This window comes from Leopardus geoffroyi, chromosome A2 (assembly GCF_018350155.1).
Source record: "Leopardus geoffroyi isolate Oge1 chromosome A2, O.geoffroyi_Oge1_pat1.0, whole genome shotgun sequence".
Taxonomy (NCBI): Eukaryota; Metazoa; Chordata; class Mammalia; order Carnivora; family Felidae; genus Leopardus; species Leopardus geoffroyi.
This window is the reverse complement of record NC_059331.1, coordinates 16,918,665-16,938,154: the sequence shown is the minus strand read 5'-3', so window position 1 is coordinate 16,938,154 and position 19,490 is coordinate 16,918,665. Positions and strand designations below refer to the sequence as shown.

At 38.7% G+C, this 19,490-nt stretch overlaps 1 protein-coding gene and 1 non-coding gene across 2 annotated transcripts in view; one reads left to right on the top strand and one right to left on the bottom strand.

The window, feature by feature from the left end:
- LOC123605608 (SREBF chaperone) overlaps positions 1-19,490 on the top strand; it is a 73,455-nt gene that overhangs the window by 3,886 nt on the left and 50,079 nt on the right. The gene's annotated exons all lie outside the window — the stretch shown is intronic.
- On the bottom strand, positions 4,651-4,753 carry LOC123607748. Its single transcript, XR_006716897.1, has one exon. It is a non-coding gene; the product is annotated as a U6 spliceosomal RNA (small nuclear RNA).

The following is a 19,490-nucleotide window of genomic DNA, read 5'->3' as shown; positions in this document are numbered from 1 at the left end:
GAATTTGAATTTCAAACAAGTTACCAGGTGCTGTTGCTGTCTAGGGAACTATACTTTGAGAGCTATGGCTCCATACAGTGCACCTAAAACCAGAGCATGATGCCAGTACTTACGTGTTTCACACTGAATCCCATCAGCGTTAGTCGTATACTATAGTTTTGCCAAGTACATAACTGGCTCTTGTTCTTAGCCAGTTTTCTCATTATTTTTAGATGATGTCATAATTCTCAATTCTCAGTTGAGAATTTCATTCTCATTATATTGCTATTTTTATTTTTTACTGCAATCCTATATTTCTAAATTTGTTGAGGGGTTAGAGATGTTTAAAAAATACAAGTTGTCTGTTGAAGAACAGTTAATAGGCAGGTGTGCATGTGCACAGGTTTTTTTTTTTTCTATAATTCCAGTGGCAGGCTTTATTCTTGCTCATTTTTTCGTTCTCGCGTGTTCTTTCTTTATAATCAGATCATACTGTCTTGTATCCATTTTTTGTTATTGCGTAAACATGATTTTATGTAAAACACTATTCTACAGCATTTATTTAAAAAAAAATTTTTTTTTAACGTTTTATTTTTGAGACAGGGAGAGAGCATGAACAGGGGAGGGTCAGAGAGAGGGAGACACAGAATCCGAAACAGGCCTCAGGCTCTGAGCTGTCAGCACAGAGCCCGACGCGGGGCTCGAACTCACGGACCGTGAGATCACGACCTGAGCCAAAGTCGGCCGCTCAACCGACTGAGCCACCCAGGCGCCCCTATTCTACAGCATTTAAAACATTTTTTTAATGTTTATTTTTGAGAGAGAGTGCGTGCATGAGCAGGGGAGGGGCAGAGAGCAAGGGAGACACACAATCCGAAGCAGGCTCCAGGCTCCGAGCTGTCAGCACAGAGCCCAACGTGGGGCTCCAACTATAGAGTGCGAGATCATGACCTGAGCTTAGGTCACACACTTAACCGACTGAGCCACCCAGGGACCCCCATTTTTGTTTTTTTAAACTTAAAATTTCATTTATTTTTATGTTTCCCAGTAACTTTCAACTTTGAGCAGCTTGCTGTGTTTGGCTGAGGGTTGGGATTGCACCTTTCAGAAGACTGCACTATCACTCAAAGTCTCCAATCATGGTCCTCTTCAACAATCTTTAGTAGCTCCCTGCTCTCATGATCTTCCCCAAAATGACGTACCCAACTCTTCTTCTCTCTACCAGCTCATGTAGATGCCGCCTCATCTCCATGGGGTGATTAGGTGCTTTCTTTCAGGCGTGACCTCTGGTTGGATGTGGACGTTCATTCTGATTTGTCATCCCTGCACCAGTGACTGTTGGAAACATCAAGACCTGCCTTTAGCAAACAACAGAGAATGTTGCATCTCATATTCCTGTCAGGGAGGATAATCTTGAATTTTTCACTTCCCAAATGCCATCCCAAGCACAACTGTGAGAAAACATTCGTGAGACTGTGCTGGAAGGTGTTTCAATGCACATGTTCTGGGCAGTGTTTTGTCTTTGAGTGAAGCCAGATCATTAGGAGGCAACATAATTTTGGCCCCTCCTCCAATTGTTTTTTAGTAAACTGACTTTGCATGGTCCCAGCAGCTTGCATGGAGATCTGTGTGAGAAGTCCCTAAGAAAATCTCTGAGGCCTACTGGAATTTCCTTGAGGTTTAATGCTTGGAATGACTGTGCCTCTTCGAAGCCACTGTTTTGATTTTGTCTAAAGTATAGTGTGAACTAAGTCAGTAATGGTTCCCTCTTTGCATTGGCTATTTGGGAGTTCAGAGTCTGATTTGTACTCAGAGTTCTATGGTTTGTATTTTCTATATTAAGGTTACTTTTGGCTTATGATGTTCTTTTTAATGTCTAGTTATTTTGCTCTTTTAGATTATACCATAACATATATAACACATTTGGGGCATCTGGGTGGCTCAATCAGTTGAGTGTCCGAATTTGGCTCAGGTCATGATCTCACAGTTTGTGAGTTCTAGCCCCGCGTCGGGCTCTGTGCTGACGGCTGGGAGCCGGGAGCCTGCTTCGGATTCTGTGTCTCCCTCTCTCTCCCTGCCTCTCCCTTGCTCATGCTCTGTCCCTGTCTCTTGAAAATAAACGTTAAAAAAAAGTCTCCCTGCATTAAAAAAAAAAAAAAATATATATATATATATATATAGACACATATATATATAGACACACGTACACATACATATATATAAAACATTTCATCCCTATTCTAAACATTACTGTAACTATATTGTAACCAAATTTCTGTTCCCCTCCTATTTCCTTTCCTTCTAATACACTTAATCCCTCCTAGCCCTGTCTTCCCTCCCCCCCACCCCCTCCTGTGTGCTCCTTCTTTTTTGTTGTTTAATTTTTTTTATTGTGGTAAATATATATAAAACTTGTCATCTTAATCATTTTAAGTGTACAGTTCAGTGGTTTAAATAAATTCATAATGTGCAACCATTAATACCGTTCATCTCCCATTTCTCTTTATCTTGGAAAACCAAGACTCTATACCATTGAACAGCTTCCCATTCCCTTCTTCCCCAGGCCCCTGGCAACCACCATTCTACTTTCTGATTTTGTCTACTCTAAGTACATCATATAAATGGAATCATACAGTATTTGTCTTTTTGTGACTTACCTATTTGATTTATCATGATGTCCTCGTGATTCATCCATGTTGTAGCATGTGTTAAAATGGAATTTATATATCACATTTTATTTACCCATATATTCAGTGATGGATATTTGGGTTGTTTGTACCTTTTGTATATTGTGAATAATGCTGTTATGGATATGGGTGTACAAATATTCAAGTTCCTGTTTTCTGTTTTGGGTATATACATAAATGGAATTGCTGGATCATATAGTAATTCTTTGATTAATTTTTTAAGGAACCATCATACAGTTTTCCACAGTGGCTGTACCATTTTACATTATCACTAGCGATGGACAAGGTTTCCAGTTTCTCCACATCCTTGCCAGCACTTGTTATTTTCTGGGGTTTTGTTTTGTTTTGATGGTAGCCATCCTAGTGGATGTGAGATGATATCTCATTGTAGTCTTGATTTGCATTTCCCTAATGGTTAGTGATGTTGAGCATCTTTTTAGGTGCTTATTAGCCATTGGTGTATCTTCTGTAGAGAAATGTTTATTCAAGTCCTTTGCCCAGTTTTACATCAGATTGTTTGTTTTTTTGTTGTTTTAGGAGTTCTCTGTGTATGCTGGATAGTAATCCCTTACCAGATACTTGATTTGTAAATATTTTCTCCCATTCTTTGTGCTGCCTTTTCACTCTGTTGCTGGTGTATTTTGGTGCACACAATTTTAACATTGTTAAGAAGTCCAATCTGTTTTTTTCTTTTGCCTGTGTCCTTAGTGTCATATCCAAGAAATCATTGCCAAGTCCAATGTTGTGAAGCTTTTGCCATTTTTTTTTTTTTTTTTAAGTTATCTTACACCCAACATGGGGCTTGAACTCATGACTCTAAGGTTAACTGAGCCAGCCAGGTGCCCCTTGCCCTAGGTTTTCTTATAAGAATTTTATAAGGATGCCTGGGTGGCTCAGTTGGTTGAGTGTCCAACTCTTGATTTTGGCTCAGGTCATGATCTCATGGTTGTGGGATTGTGTGCGTGGGGTTTTCTCTCTCTCTCTCTCTCTCTCTCTCTAAATAATAAATAAAGCATAAAGAAAAGAATTTTATAGTTTTAGGCCTTAAGCTTAAGTCTTTTAACCTTTTTTTTTTAAGTTTATTTTTTTTAGTAATCTCTACCCAATGTGGAGCTCAAACTCACAACCCCCAGATCAAGAGTCGCATGCTCTTCCAACTAAGCCAGCCAGTTGGAAGGTCTTTGAACCTTGCATATTCATTCTTGCTAAATTTTGTAAGGGGATAAATTCTAAAAAGGTTTCGCACATTACAAAGACTTCCTTGTTTATTAATGTTTATTATGGTAAAATTCAAATATATACAAAAGCAGAGAGCAGTGAGCTTTTGTGTGCCTATTATTCAGTTATATCTGTTATTTACTAATTAACTCAGGGCACTCTTGCTTCATCTGTATCTTTCACTCTTCCTCTTTTTATATTTTCATTTTTTCTTTCTAAATTGTTTTATTTTTAACTTTTTAATTTTAATTTTTTTTTACATTTAAAAAAATGTTTATTTTTTTTTTACTTTGAGAGAGAGCATACATGCGTGCAAGCAAGGGAGCAGAGAGAGAATCCCAAGCAGGCTCCACACTCAGCACGGAACCCAACATGGGGCTTGATCTCATAACCATGAGATCATGACCTGAGTCAAAAATCAAGAGTTGGATGCTTAACCAACTGAACCACCCAGGCACCCCCTTTCTAAATTATTTGATGAGTTTTTTTTATTGTGATAAAATATACATAACATAAAATTTATCATTTTAACCATTAAATTTTTTTTAATGTTTATTTTTGAGAGAGAGAGACAGACTGTGAACAGGGAAGGGGCAGAGAGAGAGGGAGAGACAGAATCCGAAGCAAGCTCCAGGCTCTGAGCTGTCAGCACAGAGCCTGACATGGGGCTTGAACTCATGAACCACGAGATCGTGACCTGAGCCAAAGTTGGACACTTAACAGACTGAGCCACCCAGGCACCCCTAACCATTTTTTTTATTTGTTTTAATACATGGAATGCTTCATAAATTTGTGTGTCATCCTTGCACAAGGGCTATGCTGATCTTCTCTGTCATTCCAGTATTACCATATGTTACTGCTGAAGCACCATTTTAACCATTTTTAAGTGTACCTTTCAGTGGCATCAGATATATTCACAGTATTGTACAACCATCACCACTGTCCATTTCCAGAACATCATTCCAAACACAAACTCTGTACTCATTAAACAACTTCCCATTCTTCCCCCCTCCTACCCCTGGCAACCACTATTCTCCTTTCTGTTTCTATGAATTTGCCTATTCTAAGTTCCTCGTATAAGTGGAATCATACTGTGTTTGTCCTTTTATATGTGGCTTATTTCACTTAACATAGTGAACATTGTTCATCCATGTTGTATCATGTGTCAGAATTTCATTTTCTTTTCATTCCTTTTGTAATATTTTCCAAATATTCTCTTGTATGTATATCCACATTTTATTTATCTCTTTATCTGTCGGCAGACATTTGGGCTGTTTCTCCCTTTGCCTATTGTGAATAATGCTACTATAAACATGGCTGTACAGATATCTGTTCAAATCCCTACTTTCAGTTCTTTGGATATATACCCAGGGGAGGAATTGCTGGAACATATGGTAATTCTGTATTTAACTTTTTGAGGAACTGCTAGATTGTTTTCCACAGTGGCTGCCCCATTTTACTTTGTACCAGTAACTTACAAGGGTTCCCAGTTGCTCCACATCCTTGGCAACGTTACTTTCCATTTTTATTTGTTTTTATTTATTATTTTAAAAGATGTTTAAATGTTGACTTATTTTTGAGAGAGAGAGAGAGAGAGAGACAGAGGGAGAGGGCATGCGTGCAGAGCAGGAGCAGATAGACAGGGGGAGAAAGAATCCCAAGCAAGCTCTGCACTGTCAGCGCAGAGCCTGACATGGGACTTGAACCCATGAACCACCAGATCATGACCGAGCCGAGATCAGGAGTCGGACATTTAACTGACTGAGCCACCCAGGTGCCCCTGTTTTTATTTTTTAATAATAGCTATGCTTGTGGATGTGAAGTGATATCTCATTATGGTTTTTGTTTTTAATTTTTTTTTCTCATTTTTTTGAGACAGAGACCGAGTGCAGTGGGGGAGGGGCAGAGAGAGGAAGACACAGAATCTGAAGCAGACTCCGGGCTCCGAGCTAGCAACACAGAGCCCGACGCGGGGCTTGAACCCACAAACCATGAGATCATGACCTGAGCTGAAGTCGGACACTTAAGTGACTGAGCCACTCAGGCACCCCACTGTCATTATGGTTTTAATGTCATTATGGTTTGCATTCCCTAATGATTAGTGGTGTTGGGCATCTTTTCATGTGCCTCTTGGCCATTAGTATATCTTCTCTAGAGAAATGTCTATTCAAGTCCTTTTCCCATTTTTGAATAGGCTTTTTTGGTTTTTTGTTGCCAAGTTATAAAAGTTTTTTTATGTATTCTAGATATTAAGTCCCTATCAGGTATGATTACTTTTTCCCACTCTGTGGGTTGTCTTTTCACTCAATAGCTTCCTTTGATGCACAAAAATTCAGTTTTTGAGGTCCAATTTTTTTTTCTGCCTGTGCTTTTGGTGTCATATTCAAGAAATTCTTGTCAAATCCAGTATTCTGAAGCTTTTACTCTACTTTCTTTTAAGAGTTTTATAGTTTTAGCTCTTTGTTTAGGTCTTTGATGAATTTTGAATTTTTATATGTGATGTAATGGTCCCATCTAACTATTTTGCATAGTGGCTGTCCAGTTTTCCCAGCACCATTTTTTGAAAATGGCTGTGTCAAGGAGAAGAGCTCCAGGTGAACTTCATCTCAAGCTCTCTCGCACAGTGCTTTTGCAGATTTATGTTGGGAATGAAACCATTTTCTGTGTACCGTTTATATTAAAAGCTTTTGTGACAGTAATGAAAAAGAGTCTCTTCACACTCTCACTTTAGGGTAAGCTATCAAGAACCGTGGTGCCCTCCATCAGGCCACACTTCTGTCAGGAAACCAGGCAAGGGGCCTCTGTCCTGTGTGGATATGGCTGTGCTTGCCCACGGTTAGCTGGGAGCAGGCGGCTGGTCCTCGCCATGCTCCTGCCAGCACCTGCTGGGACTGAGACCGAGGGCACCCTCCCCCTCAGCCAGAAGTCTTATGAAATGACTGGGCTGTCCCATTGGGTTCCTGGGTTGCTTCTAGGTTTAAAACAAATTCTTTGCCCACATTCTTAGCAGGGTTCAGTTCAGTCCCTTTGTTAGTCCTTCCTGACCAGGTCAGAAGGGAATAAGAATGTGGTAGCTGGCACTGTGGAAGAAAATCTGTAATATATTTGTTGTTGTCCAGTTGTGAAGAGAGTCGGCGTCATGTACGTGGTTACTTGTGATGACCATCACAACCAGTTAATATAATTTGGTCTTCCCTTCAATCTGGGTATTGCTGTGCCATCCTAACAATTACTCTAAATGTGGCAGTAATCATCCTCTTGAATATATACGTATTTTCAGGCTTCAAGTTCTCTGAAATCAGCTTTCATTCATGAAGTGAAACTCCTCTCTCTGTTCATTTACTTTTAACTTGGTCTGCTGAGAATTCTCTGAATTGTTTGGCTAATTTTGATGCTTTCAGAAGCAGAATTTCCTGTCCTTATCATTGGGCTGCCTTGGAAAACAACTTTCCGAAAAATCTTCTTTCCCCCAAGGATGAATTGTTTGCACCAGTGGACTAGTTTAGCACAGTGAACAGACTTGCAGTGACTTTCCGCTCGGCACCAAATGAGAAGCTGGGTACTCTAGGGAACACAAAGGCGATTCAGCTGTGACCTTCTTCCCAAAGGGACCATAATCAATCAGAGGAGGCTCAGAGAGTCAGAACCAACACAGGCATGGGGGAAATACACAGTGACAGAAATTCAGGGAAGACTGCTGCTTCCACAGGGAAGCAGTGTTCATTATTTTTAATTTTAGCTTTTCAGTGCAGTAATACATTCACATGGTACAAAATTCAAAAGGAACAACAGAGTATACACAGGGAAGTTTCCCTTCCATCTTGCACTGGCCACCGCATCCTCTCCCTAGAGGCAGCCAGTGTTACCAGTTCTCCAGTATCTGTGCAGGGGTGTTCTTTGCATAATACAGGCAGATACACAGAGAGCTCTTTGCTTTTACATGAAAGTAGCCCACTATATCCCTTGCTTTTTTCTCTCTCTGTTTGTGATAATTCATTATCGATACATAAGAACTTTCTCATTTTCTTTCACAACTGGATAATTTTCCATTGTCAGGATATACCTTTATTTAGCCAGAGCTCTGTTGATGGACATATAAGGTGTTGTCAATTTTGCTAGTGCAGAAACACTTCTGTAGGCATCATTTGATGCGTGGCCAAGTGCATTTGTCTGGTCACTTAGCAGAGGCAGGATTGCTGGGTTGATGAGTATGTGCTTTTGCAATTTTGATAGCTCTTCGCAGATAAACCTCCATAGAGGCTGTGTCCAGTATGCTCCTCAGCTGTGTGTGGCGGTGGCCTCACCGGCACTGTGCTAGCACACAGTTTGATCTTTGCCAGTTTGATAGGTGAAAAAATTATTCCTCTGTATATTTTTTCTTCCAAGCTTAGTTCAACCTATAGAAAAGTTAAGAGTAGTAGAGTGAACACTCCTATCAGGTGTAGTTTTAATTTGTATCTCTCCTGTTGCTATAATGAAGGACTGTTTTCCATTTTCTTTTCTGTGAATAAGTTGTTCATATCCTTTGCCCATATTTCTATTGGGCTTTGGTGTATTTATTATTTTTAAAAATTTATTTAGAGAGAGAACATGAGTGGGGGAAGGGCAGAGAGAGAGGGAGAGAGAATCCCAAGCAGGCTTCATACTGTCAGTGCGGAGCCTGATGTGGGGCTTGAACTCACAAACCGTGAGATGGTGACCTGAGCCAAAACTGAGTCAGACGCTTAACTGACTGAGCCACCCAGGCACCCTGGGCTTTGGTGTTTTTAAAATTGATTTTGTAAAAATTTTTTGTATATGAAGGAACTTAGCACCTTGCTAATGATATAACTTGCAGTTATATTTTTTCCAGATTGTTATTTATCTTTTTATTTAGAATGATTTTGTCGTGAAAAAAATTTTAATTTAAATTCACATTAGTTAACATACAGTGTAGTCTTGGCTTCGAGAATAGAACCCAGCAATTCATCTCTTACATATGACATCTAGTGCTCATCCTGAAAAGTGCCCTTCTTAATGCCCATCACCCATTTAACCCATCCCACGACCCACCTCTCCTCCAGCAACTCTGTTCTCTGTATTTAAGAGTCTTTTATGGTTTGCCACCTCCTCTATTTTGATCTTATTTTTTTTTCTTCCTTTCCCCTATGTTATCTGTCGAGTTTCTCAAATTCCACATATGAGTGAAATCATATGATATCTGTCTTTCTCTGACTGACTTATTTCACATGGCATGAATACCCTCTAGTTCTTGATTAGGTCATACTCATTGAACTTTTAAGGTTTCTTGGTTCTCTATCATACCTAGAAAGATCTTCCCTAGTAGAAGAGTATGAAAAATTATCCTGTGGTTCCTTAAAATACTTTTAGAATTTCATTATTTACCTTTAAATCTCTTATCCATTTGGAATTTATTTTGGTGAAAAGTGTGGGTCCAACTTAATTTTTTCCCAAATGGCCACCCATTTGTTGCAATGCCTTGTATTAAACAGGTCATCTTTCTTGCACTTGTTCAAATATCCTTTACTATATGTGATATACTTTGCCACATATCATATACTTTTGGGTGTATTTCTGGACTTTCAATTCTGTACGTCAATTTGCGTATTTATGTTTCAGTACACGTTTTAATTATTCTAGCTTTAGAGCATGTTTTGATATTTGGTAAAGTGAATTCTCATTCATTACCTTTAATTTTCAGAATTTTCTTGGCTATGTTTTACTATATGAACTTTAAGGTAAATTTGCCTGTTTTGAAAAAATCCTTTTTGTTTTTATTGGTACTGTGTTACATTTTTAGGTTAATGTAGGAAGAATGACATTTAGGTGATGAGTCTTTCCCACTGAGAAGATTGTATGCCTTTCTCTTTGCTCAAGCCTTCTTCTGTGTCCCTCAGAGTTTGAGAGATTTCTTGTTAAGTTTATTCTCAGGTCTTTTTCTTTGTTTTTGGTGGTATTGAAGCATTTTATCTTCTACCTTCTTGTTGATGGTGTATGTGAAGGCATTATTTTCTATAAATTTTCACCACCTTACCTGATTACAAAACTATAAAGGTTTTTAGTTGATTCTCTAGGTATATAATAATATCATCTGCAAATAATGGTCATTTTACTTTTTCTTTTACATTTACATTCCTGTGTTTTCTTTCAATCACCTAATTGTGACAGCTCGTACCTCTACAACAGTAGTAAAAGGGATAGGCTTGTTTGGCCTTTGACTTTGATGGAAATTATTCTAATGTGTTCTCATTGGACTTGATTTTAGCTTTGGGGTTGAAAAGGATATAAATATGTAGCTGAAGTTTGTATCTTTGTGTGTGTGTGTGTGTGTACAATGTAAATGACAGTATTTCTTTCTTATGGCTGGATAATATTCCATTGTATATATGTGCCACATCATCTTTATCCACTTCTCTGTTCACATTTAGGTTGTTTCCATATCTTGACTCCTGTGAATACTGTTGTACTGAACATGGAGATGCAGATAGCTCTTTAAGATAATGATTTTGTTTCCTTTGGATATACCCAGAAGTAGGATTGCTAGATTATAAGATAGTTGTTGTTTTTTTTTAATTTTTGTGGAACTTTCATACTGTTTTGCTTAATGACTATACCAGTTTACATTTCCACCAACTGTGTACAAGGATTCCCTTTTCTCCACATCTTTCCCAACATGTTATCTATTGTCTTTTTATTTATTTATTTTTTTTTAAATTGTTTTTTTTCAACGTTTATTTATTTTTGGGACAGAGAGAGACAGAGCATGAACGGGGGAGGGGCAGAGAGAGAGGGAGACACAGAATCAGAAACAGGCTCCAGGCTCTGAGCCATCAGGCCAGAGCCCGACGCGGGGCTCGAACTCACGGACCGTGAGATCGTGACCTGGCTGAAGTCGGACGCTCAACCGACTGCGCCACCCAGGCGCCCCTCTATTGTCTTTTTAAATAAAAGCCATCCTAACAGGTGTGAGGTTATAACTTGTGGTTTTGATTTGCATTTCCCTGATGATTAGGGATGTTGAGCACCTTTCCATGTACCTGTTGGCCATTTGTATGTTTTTTTAAAATCTGTTAGCAAATTATTAGAGCTACAGTTACTAATAGTTTTGTCTTTTAACTTAAAACAATTTTTTTTAGTGTTTATTTTTGAGAGAGAGACAGAGTGCAGCTGGGGGAGGGGCAGAAAGAGAGACAGAATCTGAAGCAGGCTGTCAGCACAGAGCCCGACACGAGGCTCGACCTCAAGAGCTGTGAGATCATGACCTGAGCTGAAGTTGGAAGACTAACTGACTGAGCCACCCAGGCGCCCCTTAACTTTTATATTAGAGTTAAGTGATTAGCAAACCACCATATTCTGAATTTGATGGTATACTTGCCTTTACCCAGGGTATGTTTTCCTTTTCCTGGTTAGTATCCTTTCATATTGCCTGAAGAACTGCTTTGAGCATTGCTTGTAAGTCAGGTCTAATGGTATGAATTCTCTGAACTTTTGTTTATCCATGAAAATCTTTATCTCTCCTTCATTGCTTTTTTTTTTTTTTTTAATTTTTAAATTTTTATTTACTTTTGTGATAGAGACAGAGTGAGAGTTGGGGAGGGGCAGAGAGAGAGGGAGGCACAGAATCTGAAGCAGGCTCCAGCCTCTGAGCTGTGAGCACAGAGCTGGATGTAGGACTTGAATTCACGGACAGTGAGATCTGTGACGTGAGCTGAAGTCAGGCGTTTAACCGACTGAGCCACCCAGGTACCCCTTTCCTTCATTTCTGAAAGACACCTTTGTTGGATATTCTTGGTTGGCAGTTTTTCCTTACGATACTTTGTGGTTTTTTGTTTGTTTGTCCTAAATCTTTATCTGAGTCATCCAGTACTCATCACAAGTGCACTTCTTAATCCCCATTACTTATTTCACTCTTCTCCTCATCCCTCCTCTCTATAGTTAAGAGTCTGTTTCTTGGTTTGTCTCTTTTCCCTTTTGCTAGTTTGTTTTGTTTCTTAAATTCCACATATGAGTGAAATCATATGGTTCTCTGACTTATTTCACTTAGCATTATACTCTCTGGCTCTGTCCATGTTATTGCAAATGGTAAGATTTCATTCTTTTTTTTTTTTTTTATGGCTGAATATTCCATTGTGTATATATACCACATCTTTATGTGTTCATCTGTCGATGGGCACTTAGCTACTTCCATATCTTGGCTATTCTAAATAATGCTGCTGTAAACATAGGGGTGCATATATCTCTTTGAATTCGTGTTTTTGTATTTGTTGAGTAAATACACAGTAGTGCAATTGCTGGATTGTAGGGTAGTTCTATTTTTAATTTTTTGAGGAACCTCCATACTCTTTTCCACAGTGGCTGCACCAGCTTGCATTCCCACCAACACTGCAAGAGGGTTTCTTTTTCTCCATATCCTTGCCAAAATCTGTTGTTTCTTGTGTTTTTGATTTTAGCCATTCTGACAGGTGTGAGATGATATCTCATTGTAGTTTTGATTTGCATTTCCCTGATAAGTGACAATGAGTATTTTTTTTATGTTGGCCTGTTGGTCTGTTGGCCATCTGAATGTCTTCTTTGGAGAAGTGTCGCTTTATGTCTTCTGCCCATTTTTAAATTGGGTTAGTTTTTTGGGTGTTGGGTTTTATAAGTTCTTAATATATTTTGGATATTAACCCTTTAACAGATAGGTCATTTGCAAATGTCTTCTCCCATACTGTAGGTTGCCTTTTAGTTTTGTTGATTGTTTCCTTTGCTGTGCAGAAGCTTTTTATTTTGATGTTGTCCCAATAGTTTAGTTTTGCTTTTGCTTCCCTTGCCCCAGGGGACATATCTTAAAAAAAAAAAAGCTGCTAAAGCTGATATCAGATTAATTACTGCCTGTGGTCTTTTGTAGGATTAAAAAAAAATTAATGTTCATTTATTTTTGAGACAGCATGAGTGGGGGAGGGGCAGAAAGAGAGGGAGGCACAGAATCTGAAGCAGGCTCCAGGCTCTGAGCTGTCAGCCCAGAGCCTGATGTGGGACTCGAACTCACAGACTGCAAGATCATGACCTGAGCCAAAGTCAGATGCTTAACCAACTGAGCCACCCAGGCACCCCTCTTTTGTATGATTTTTATGGTTTCAGACCTCACATGTAGGTTTTTCATCCATTTTGAGTTTATTTTTGTGTGTGGTGGAAGAAAATGGTCCAGTTTCATTCTTCCACATGTTGCTATCCAGTTTTCCCAACACCATTTGTTGAAGAGACTTTTTTCCCATTGCATATTCTTTCCTGCTTTGTCAAAGATTAATTGACAATATACTTACGGGTTTATTTCTAGATTTTTAATTTTGTTCCATTGATCTATGTGCCTATTTTTGTGCCAGTACTTTGTGATTACTACAGCTTGTAATGTAACTTTAAGTCTGGAATTATGATGCCTCCAGCTTTGCTTTTCTTTTTCAAGATTGCTTTGGCTATTCAGGGTCTTTTGTGGTTCCATACACATTTTAGGATTGTTTGTTCCAGTTTTGTGAAAATTTCTGTTGGTATTTTGATAGAGAGTACATTAAATGTGTAGATTGCTTTGGGTAGTATAGACATTTTAACAATATTTGTTCTTCCAGTGTATGAGCATGGAATTTTTTTTTATTTCTTTGTGTCATTTTGGATTTCCTTCATCGGTGGTTACAGTTTTCAGAGTGATAGGTTTTTCACCTCTTTGATTAGGTTTATTCCTAGGTATCTTCTTATTTGGGGTGCAGTTGTAAATGGGATTATTTTTTAAATTTAATTTATTTTTTAAACTACATCCAAATTAGTTAGCATATACTGCAACAATGATTTCAGGAGTAGATTTCTTAATGCCCCTTACCCATTTAGCCCATCCCCCCTCCCACAACCCCTCCAATAACCCTCTGTTTGTTCTCCATATTTAAGAGTCTCTTATGTTTTTGTCCCCCTCCCTGTTTTTATATTATTTTTTGCTTCCCTTCCCTTATGTTTATCTGTTTTGTATCTTAAAGTCCTCATGAGTGAAGTCATATGATATTTGTCTTTCTCTGATTCGCTTAGCATAATACCCTCTAGTTCCATCCACATAGTTGTAAGTGGCAAGATTTCATTCTTTTTGATTGCTAAGCAATACTCCATTGTATATATATATACCACATCTTCTTTATGCACTTATCCATCAGTGGGCATTTGGGCTCTTTCCATACTTTGGCTGTTGTCGATAGTGCTGCTATAAACATGGGGGTGCATGTGGCCCTTTGAAATAGCACACTTGTATCCCTTGGATAAATGCCTAGTAGGGCAATTGCTGGGTCATAGGGTAGTTCTATTTTTAGTTTTTTGAGGAGCCTCCATACTGTTTTCTAGGGTGGCTGCACCAGTTTGCATTCCCACCAGCAGTGCAAAAGAGATCCTTTCTCTCCACATCCTTGCCAACATCTGTTGTTGCCTGAGTTGTTAATGTTAGCCATTCTGACAGGTGTGAGGCGGTATCTCATTGTGCTTTTGATTTGTATTTCCCTGATGATGAGTGATGTGGAGCATTTTTTCATGTGTCAGTTGGCCATCTGGATGTCTTCTTTGGAGAAGTGTCTATTCATGTCTTTTGCCCATTTCTTCATTCTGTTTTTTGGGTGTTGAGTTGGTAAGTTCTTTATAGATTTTGGATACTAACCCTTTATCTGATATGTTCTTTGCAAATATCTTCTCCCATTCTGTCGGTTGCCTTTTAGTTTTGCTGATTGTTTCCTAAGCTGTGCAGAGCTTTTTATTTTGATGAGGTCCCAATAGTTCATTTTTGCTTTTGTTTCCCTTGCCTCTGGAGACGTGTTGAATAAGAAGTTGCTGTGGCCAAGGTCAAAGAGGTTTTTGCCTGCTTTCTCCTCGAGGATTTTGATGGCTTCCTGTCTTACATTTAGGTCTTTCATCCATTTTGAGTTTATTTTTCTCATGGTGTAAGAAAGTGGTCCAAGTTCATTTTTCTGCATGTCACTGTCGAGTTTTCCCAGCACCATTTGCTGAAGAGACTGTCTTTATTCCATTGGATATGCTTTCCTGCTTTGTCAAAGATTAGTTGGCCATATATTTGTGGGTCCATCTCTGGGTTCTCTAGTCTGTTCCATTGATCTGAGTGTCTGGTTGTGTGCCAGTGCCATACTGTCTTGATGATTATAGCTTTGTAATACAGTTTGAAGTCTGATAAATGGGATTTTCTTAATTTCTTTTTCTGCTACTTCATTACTGATGTATAGAAATGCAGCAGATTTCTGTATATTGAATTTGTATTCTGCAGCTCTACTGAATTCATTTATGAGTTCTAGCAGTTTTGGGGTGGAGTCTTTTGGGTTTTCTACATATAGTATCATGTTATCTGCAACTAGTAAAAGTTTGACTTCTTCCTTGCTGATTTGGATGCTTTTTATTTCTTTTTGCTGTCTGATTGCTGTGACTAGGAATTTCAGTACTATGTTTAATAAAAATAGTGAGAGTGGACATCCTTGTGTTGTTCCTGACCTTAGGGGAAAGGCTGTCAGTTTTTCCCCATTGAGAATGATATTAGCTGTGAGTTTTTCACACATGGCCTCATAAAAACAACATGTTTTTATGTTGAGGTATGTTCCCTCTAAACCTACTTTGTTGAGGGATTTTATCTTGAATGGATGTTGTACCTTGTCAGATGCTTTTCCTGCATCAATTGAAGTGATCATATGGTTCTTATTTCTTTCTGTTATTGATGTGATATATTACATTGATTGATTTGGGAATATTGGACCACCCTTGCAACTTAGGAATAAATTCCACTTGATCGTGGTGAATGATTTTTTTTTCTTTTAAGTTTGTTTATTTATTTTGAGAGAGAGTGCGAGTTGGGAAGGAGCAGAGAGAGGTAGGGAGAGAGAATCCCAAGTAGACTCCATGCTGCCAGTGCAGAGCCTGGTGTGGGGTTTGGACTCATGAAACCACAAGATCGTGATCTGAGCCGAAACCAAGAGTTGGACACTTAACCAACTGAGCCACCCAGATGCCCTTGAATGATTTTTTAAATGTATTTTTGGATTTGGTTTGCTATTATTTTGTTGAGGAGTTTTGCATCAGTGTTCGTCAGGGATATTGGCCTGTAGTTCTACTTTTTTTTTGTGGTGTCTTTATCTGGTTTTGATATCAGGGTAATGCTGGCCTCGTGGAATAAGTTTGCAAGTTTTTCTTCCCTCTTCTGTTTTTTGGAATAGTTTGAGAAGAATAGGTATTAACTCTTCTTTCAGTGTTTGGTAGAATTCACCTGTGAGGCAATCTGGGCCTAGATTTTTTTTTTTATGAGTTTTTGGATTACTAATTCAATTTCTTTGCTGGTAATTAGTTCAAATATTCTTTTTCTTCCCGTTTCAGTTTTGGTAGGTTCTATGTTTCTAATAATTTACCCATTTTTTCTAGCTTGTCTGATTTGTTGTTATGCAATTTTTCATAATATTCTCTTTTCTGTGGTATTTGTTATTCTCCTGTCTCATTTGTGATTTTATGTATTTGGGTCCTTTTTTTTCCCTTGATAAGTCTGGCTAGAAGTTTATCAGTTTTATTGATTTTTTTTTCCCCCCTAGAGAACCAGTTCCTGGTTTCATTGATCTATTGTTTTTTAAATTTCTGTATCCTTTATTCCTCTTTTTTTAAATTAAAAAAGTTTTTTTTTAATGTTTGTTTATTTTTGAGAGAGAAACAGAGTGTGAGCGGGGAAGGGGCAGAAAGAGAGGGCGACACAGAATCCGAAGCAGGCTATAAGCTCTGAGCTGTAACACAAAGCCCAATGCAGGGCTCAAACTCATGAACTGCAAGATCGTGACCTGAGCTAAAGTTGGCCACTTAACCAACTAAGCCATCCAGGCACCCCTGTATCATTTATTTCTGCTCTAATCTTTATCATTTCCTTTCTTCTGCTGGTTTTAGGTTTTGTTGTTCTTTTTCTAGCTCCATTAGCTGTAAAGTTAGGTTATTTATTTGAGATTTTTCTTGCTTCCTGAGGTAGACCTGTATTGCTGTAAACTTCCCTCTTAAAACAGCTCTTGATACATCCCAAAGGTTTTGAACCATTGTGTTTTCATTTTCATTTGTTTCCATGTACTTTTAATCTTTACTTTTTTATTTTTTGAGAGTGAGAGCATGGGCAGGGGAGCGGCAGAGAGAGGGGGACAGAGGATCTTAAAGTAGGCTCTGTACTGACAACAGTGAGCCTGACATGGGACTCAAACTCACCAACTGTGAGATCATGACCTGAGCCAAAGTTGGACCCTCAGCCGAGCCACCCAGGTGCCTCTCCATATACTTTATAATTTCTTCTTTTGTTTTCTGGTTGACTCATTGATTTTTTTTAAAGATTTTTTAATTTTTAGATAATGTCTATATTGAACATGGGGCTCAAACTTACAACCCAGAGATCAAGAGTTGCATGCTCCATTGGCTGAGCCAGCCAGGCACCCCTCATTCATTGTTTAGTTGCATTTTTTTTTTTTTTTTTTTTAAGTAGACTTCATGCCCAGCATGGAGTCCAGTGTGGGGCATGAACTCATGATCCCGAATTTAAGACCTGAACTGAGATCAAGGGTCGGTTGCTTAACTGACTGAGCCACCCAGGCACCCCTAGTTGCATGTTATTTAAACTCTATATATTTGTGGTCTTTCCACATTTTTTCTTGTGGTTGACTTCTTGTTTCATAGTGTTGTGATCAGAAAAGATGCATGGTATAACTTCCGTATTTTTTAATCTGTTGAGGCTTGTTTTGTGGCCTAATATGTGATCTTCTCTGGAGAATGTTCCATATGCACTTGAAAAGAATGTGTAGTCTGCTGCTTTAGGATGGAATGTTCTGAATAGATATGTTAGATCTACCTGGCCCAGTGTGTCATTCAAAGCCATTGTTTGCTTGTTGATTTTCTGTTTAGATGATCTGTCCATTATGTAAGAGGGGTGCTAAAGTCTCCTACTATTACTATATTATTATTGGTTTGTTCTTTTATGTTTGTTAACTGTTTCACGTATTTGGATGTTGCCATGTTGGGTGCATAAGTATTTATAATTGTTATATTTTCTTGTTGGATTTTCCTCTTTATCGTTATGTAGTTCTCTTGTCTCTTATTACAGTCTTTGTTTTTATGTCTATTTTGTCTGATGTAAGTATTGCTACTCCGGCTTTCTTTTGACAGCCGTTGCATGACAAATGTTTCTCCATCTCCTCACTTTCCAGTCTGCAGGTGTATTTAGGTCTAAAATGAGTCTCTTTTAGGCAGCATATAGATGGGTCTTTTTTTTTTTTAATTTTCTTTTTTTCAACGTTTTTATTTATTTTTGGGACAGAGAGAGACAGAGCATGAACGGGGGAGGGGCAGAGAGAGAGGGAGACACAGAGTCGGAAACAGCCTCCAGGCTCTGAGCCATCAGCCCAGAGCCCGACACGGGGCTCGAACTCCCGGACCGCGAGATCGTGACCTGGCTGAAGTCGGACGCTTAACCGACTGCGCCACCCAGGCGCCCCATTTTTTTTTTTTTTAATCTGTTCTGTCACCATGTCTTTTTAGTGGAGTGTTTAGTCCATTTGCATTTAAAGTAATTATTGATAGACACATATTTTTGCCATTTTATTACTTGTTTTGTGGTTGTTTGTGAAGATTTTCCCCGATCCTTTCTGTCTTTCATGTGGATCTTCTTTATGCTGCTTTTCTTTAGTGCTATATTTGGATTTCTTTCTTTATATTCTTTACATATTTATTAGTGGTTTTGATTTGTGGTTACCATTAAGTTTCTATTAATATATTCTGCATATAGCAGCTTATATTAAGTTGATGGTTGTTTATAGAGTCCATTCTTTACTTTTCCCCATGTCTTAGGTGTAAGATGTCATATTTTACATCTTTTTGTGTTCCTTGACTGATTTTTTTACAGAAATACTATTTATTTTTTAAAGTTTATTTATTTTAAGAGAGAGAACATGCACACAAACGGGAGGGGCAGAGAGGGAGAGAGAAGCCCAAGCAGGCTCTGCACTGTCAGCATGAAGCCTGACGCAGGCCTTGAACTCACAAACTGCAAGATCAAGAGCTGAAACCAAGAGTTGAATGCTTAACTGACTGAGCTACCCAGACATGCTCAGAAATATTTATTTAAAATTTTTTTTCATGTTTATTTTTGAGAGTGAGAGGAGAGTGAGAGTGAGTGAGGGAGGAGCAGAGAGAGAAGGAGACACAGAATCTGAAGCAGGCTCCAGTTCTGAGCTGTCAGCGCAGAGCCCAATGTGGGGCTCGAACCCATGAACTGCAAGGTCATGACTTGAGCCAAAGTCAGAAGCCCAACTGACTGAGCCACCCAGGTGCCCCTGGAAATATTTATTTATTTATTTATTTATTTATTTATTTATTAAAAAATTTTTTTTAATGTTTTTATTTGTTTTTGAGACAGAGAGAGACAGAGCATGAGCAGGGGAGGGGCAGAGAGAGAGGGAGACACAGAATCCGAAGCAGGCTCCAGGCTCTGAGCTGTCAGCACAGACCCTGACGCAGGGCTCAGACTCACAGACTGTGAGATCATGACCTGAGCTGAGGTCAGACGCTTAACCAACTGAGCCACCCAGG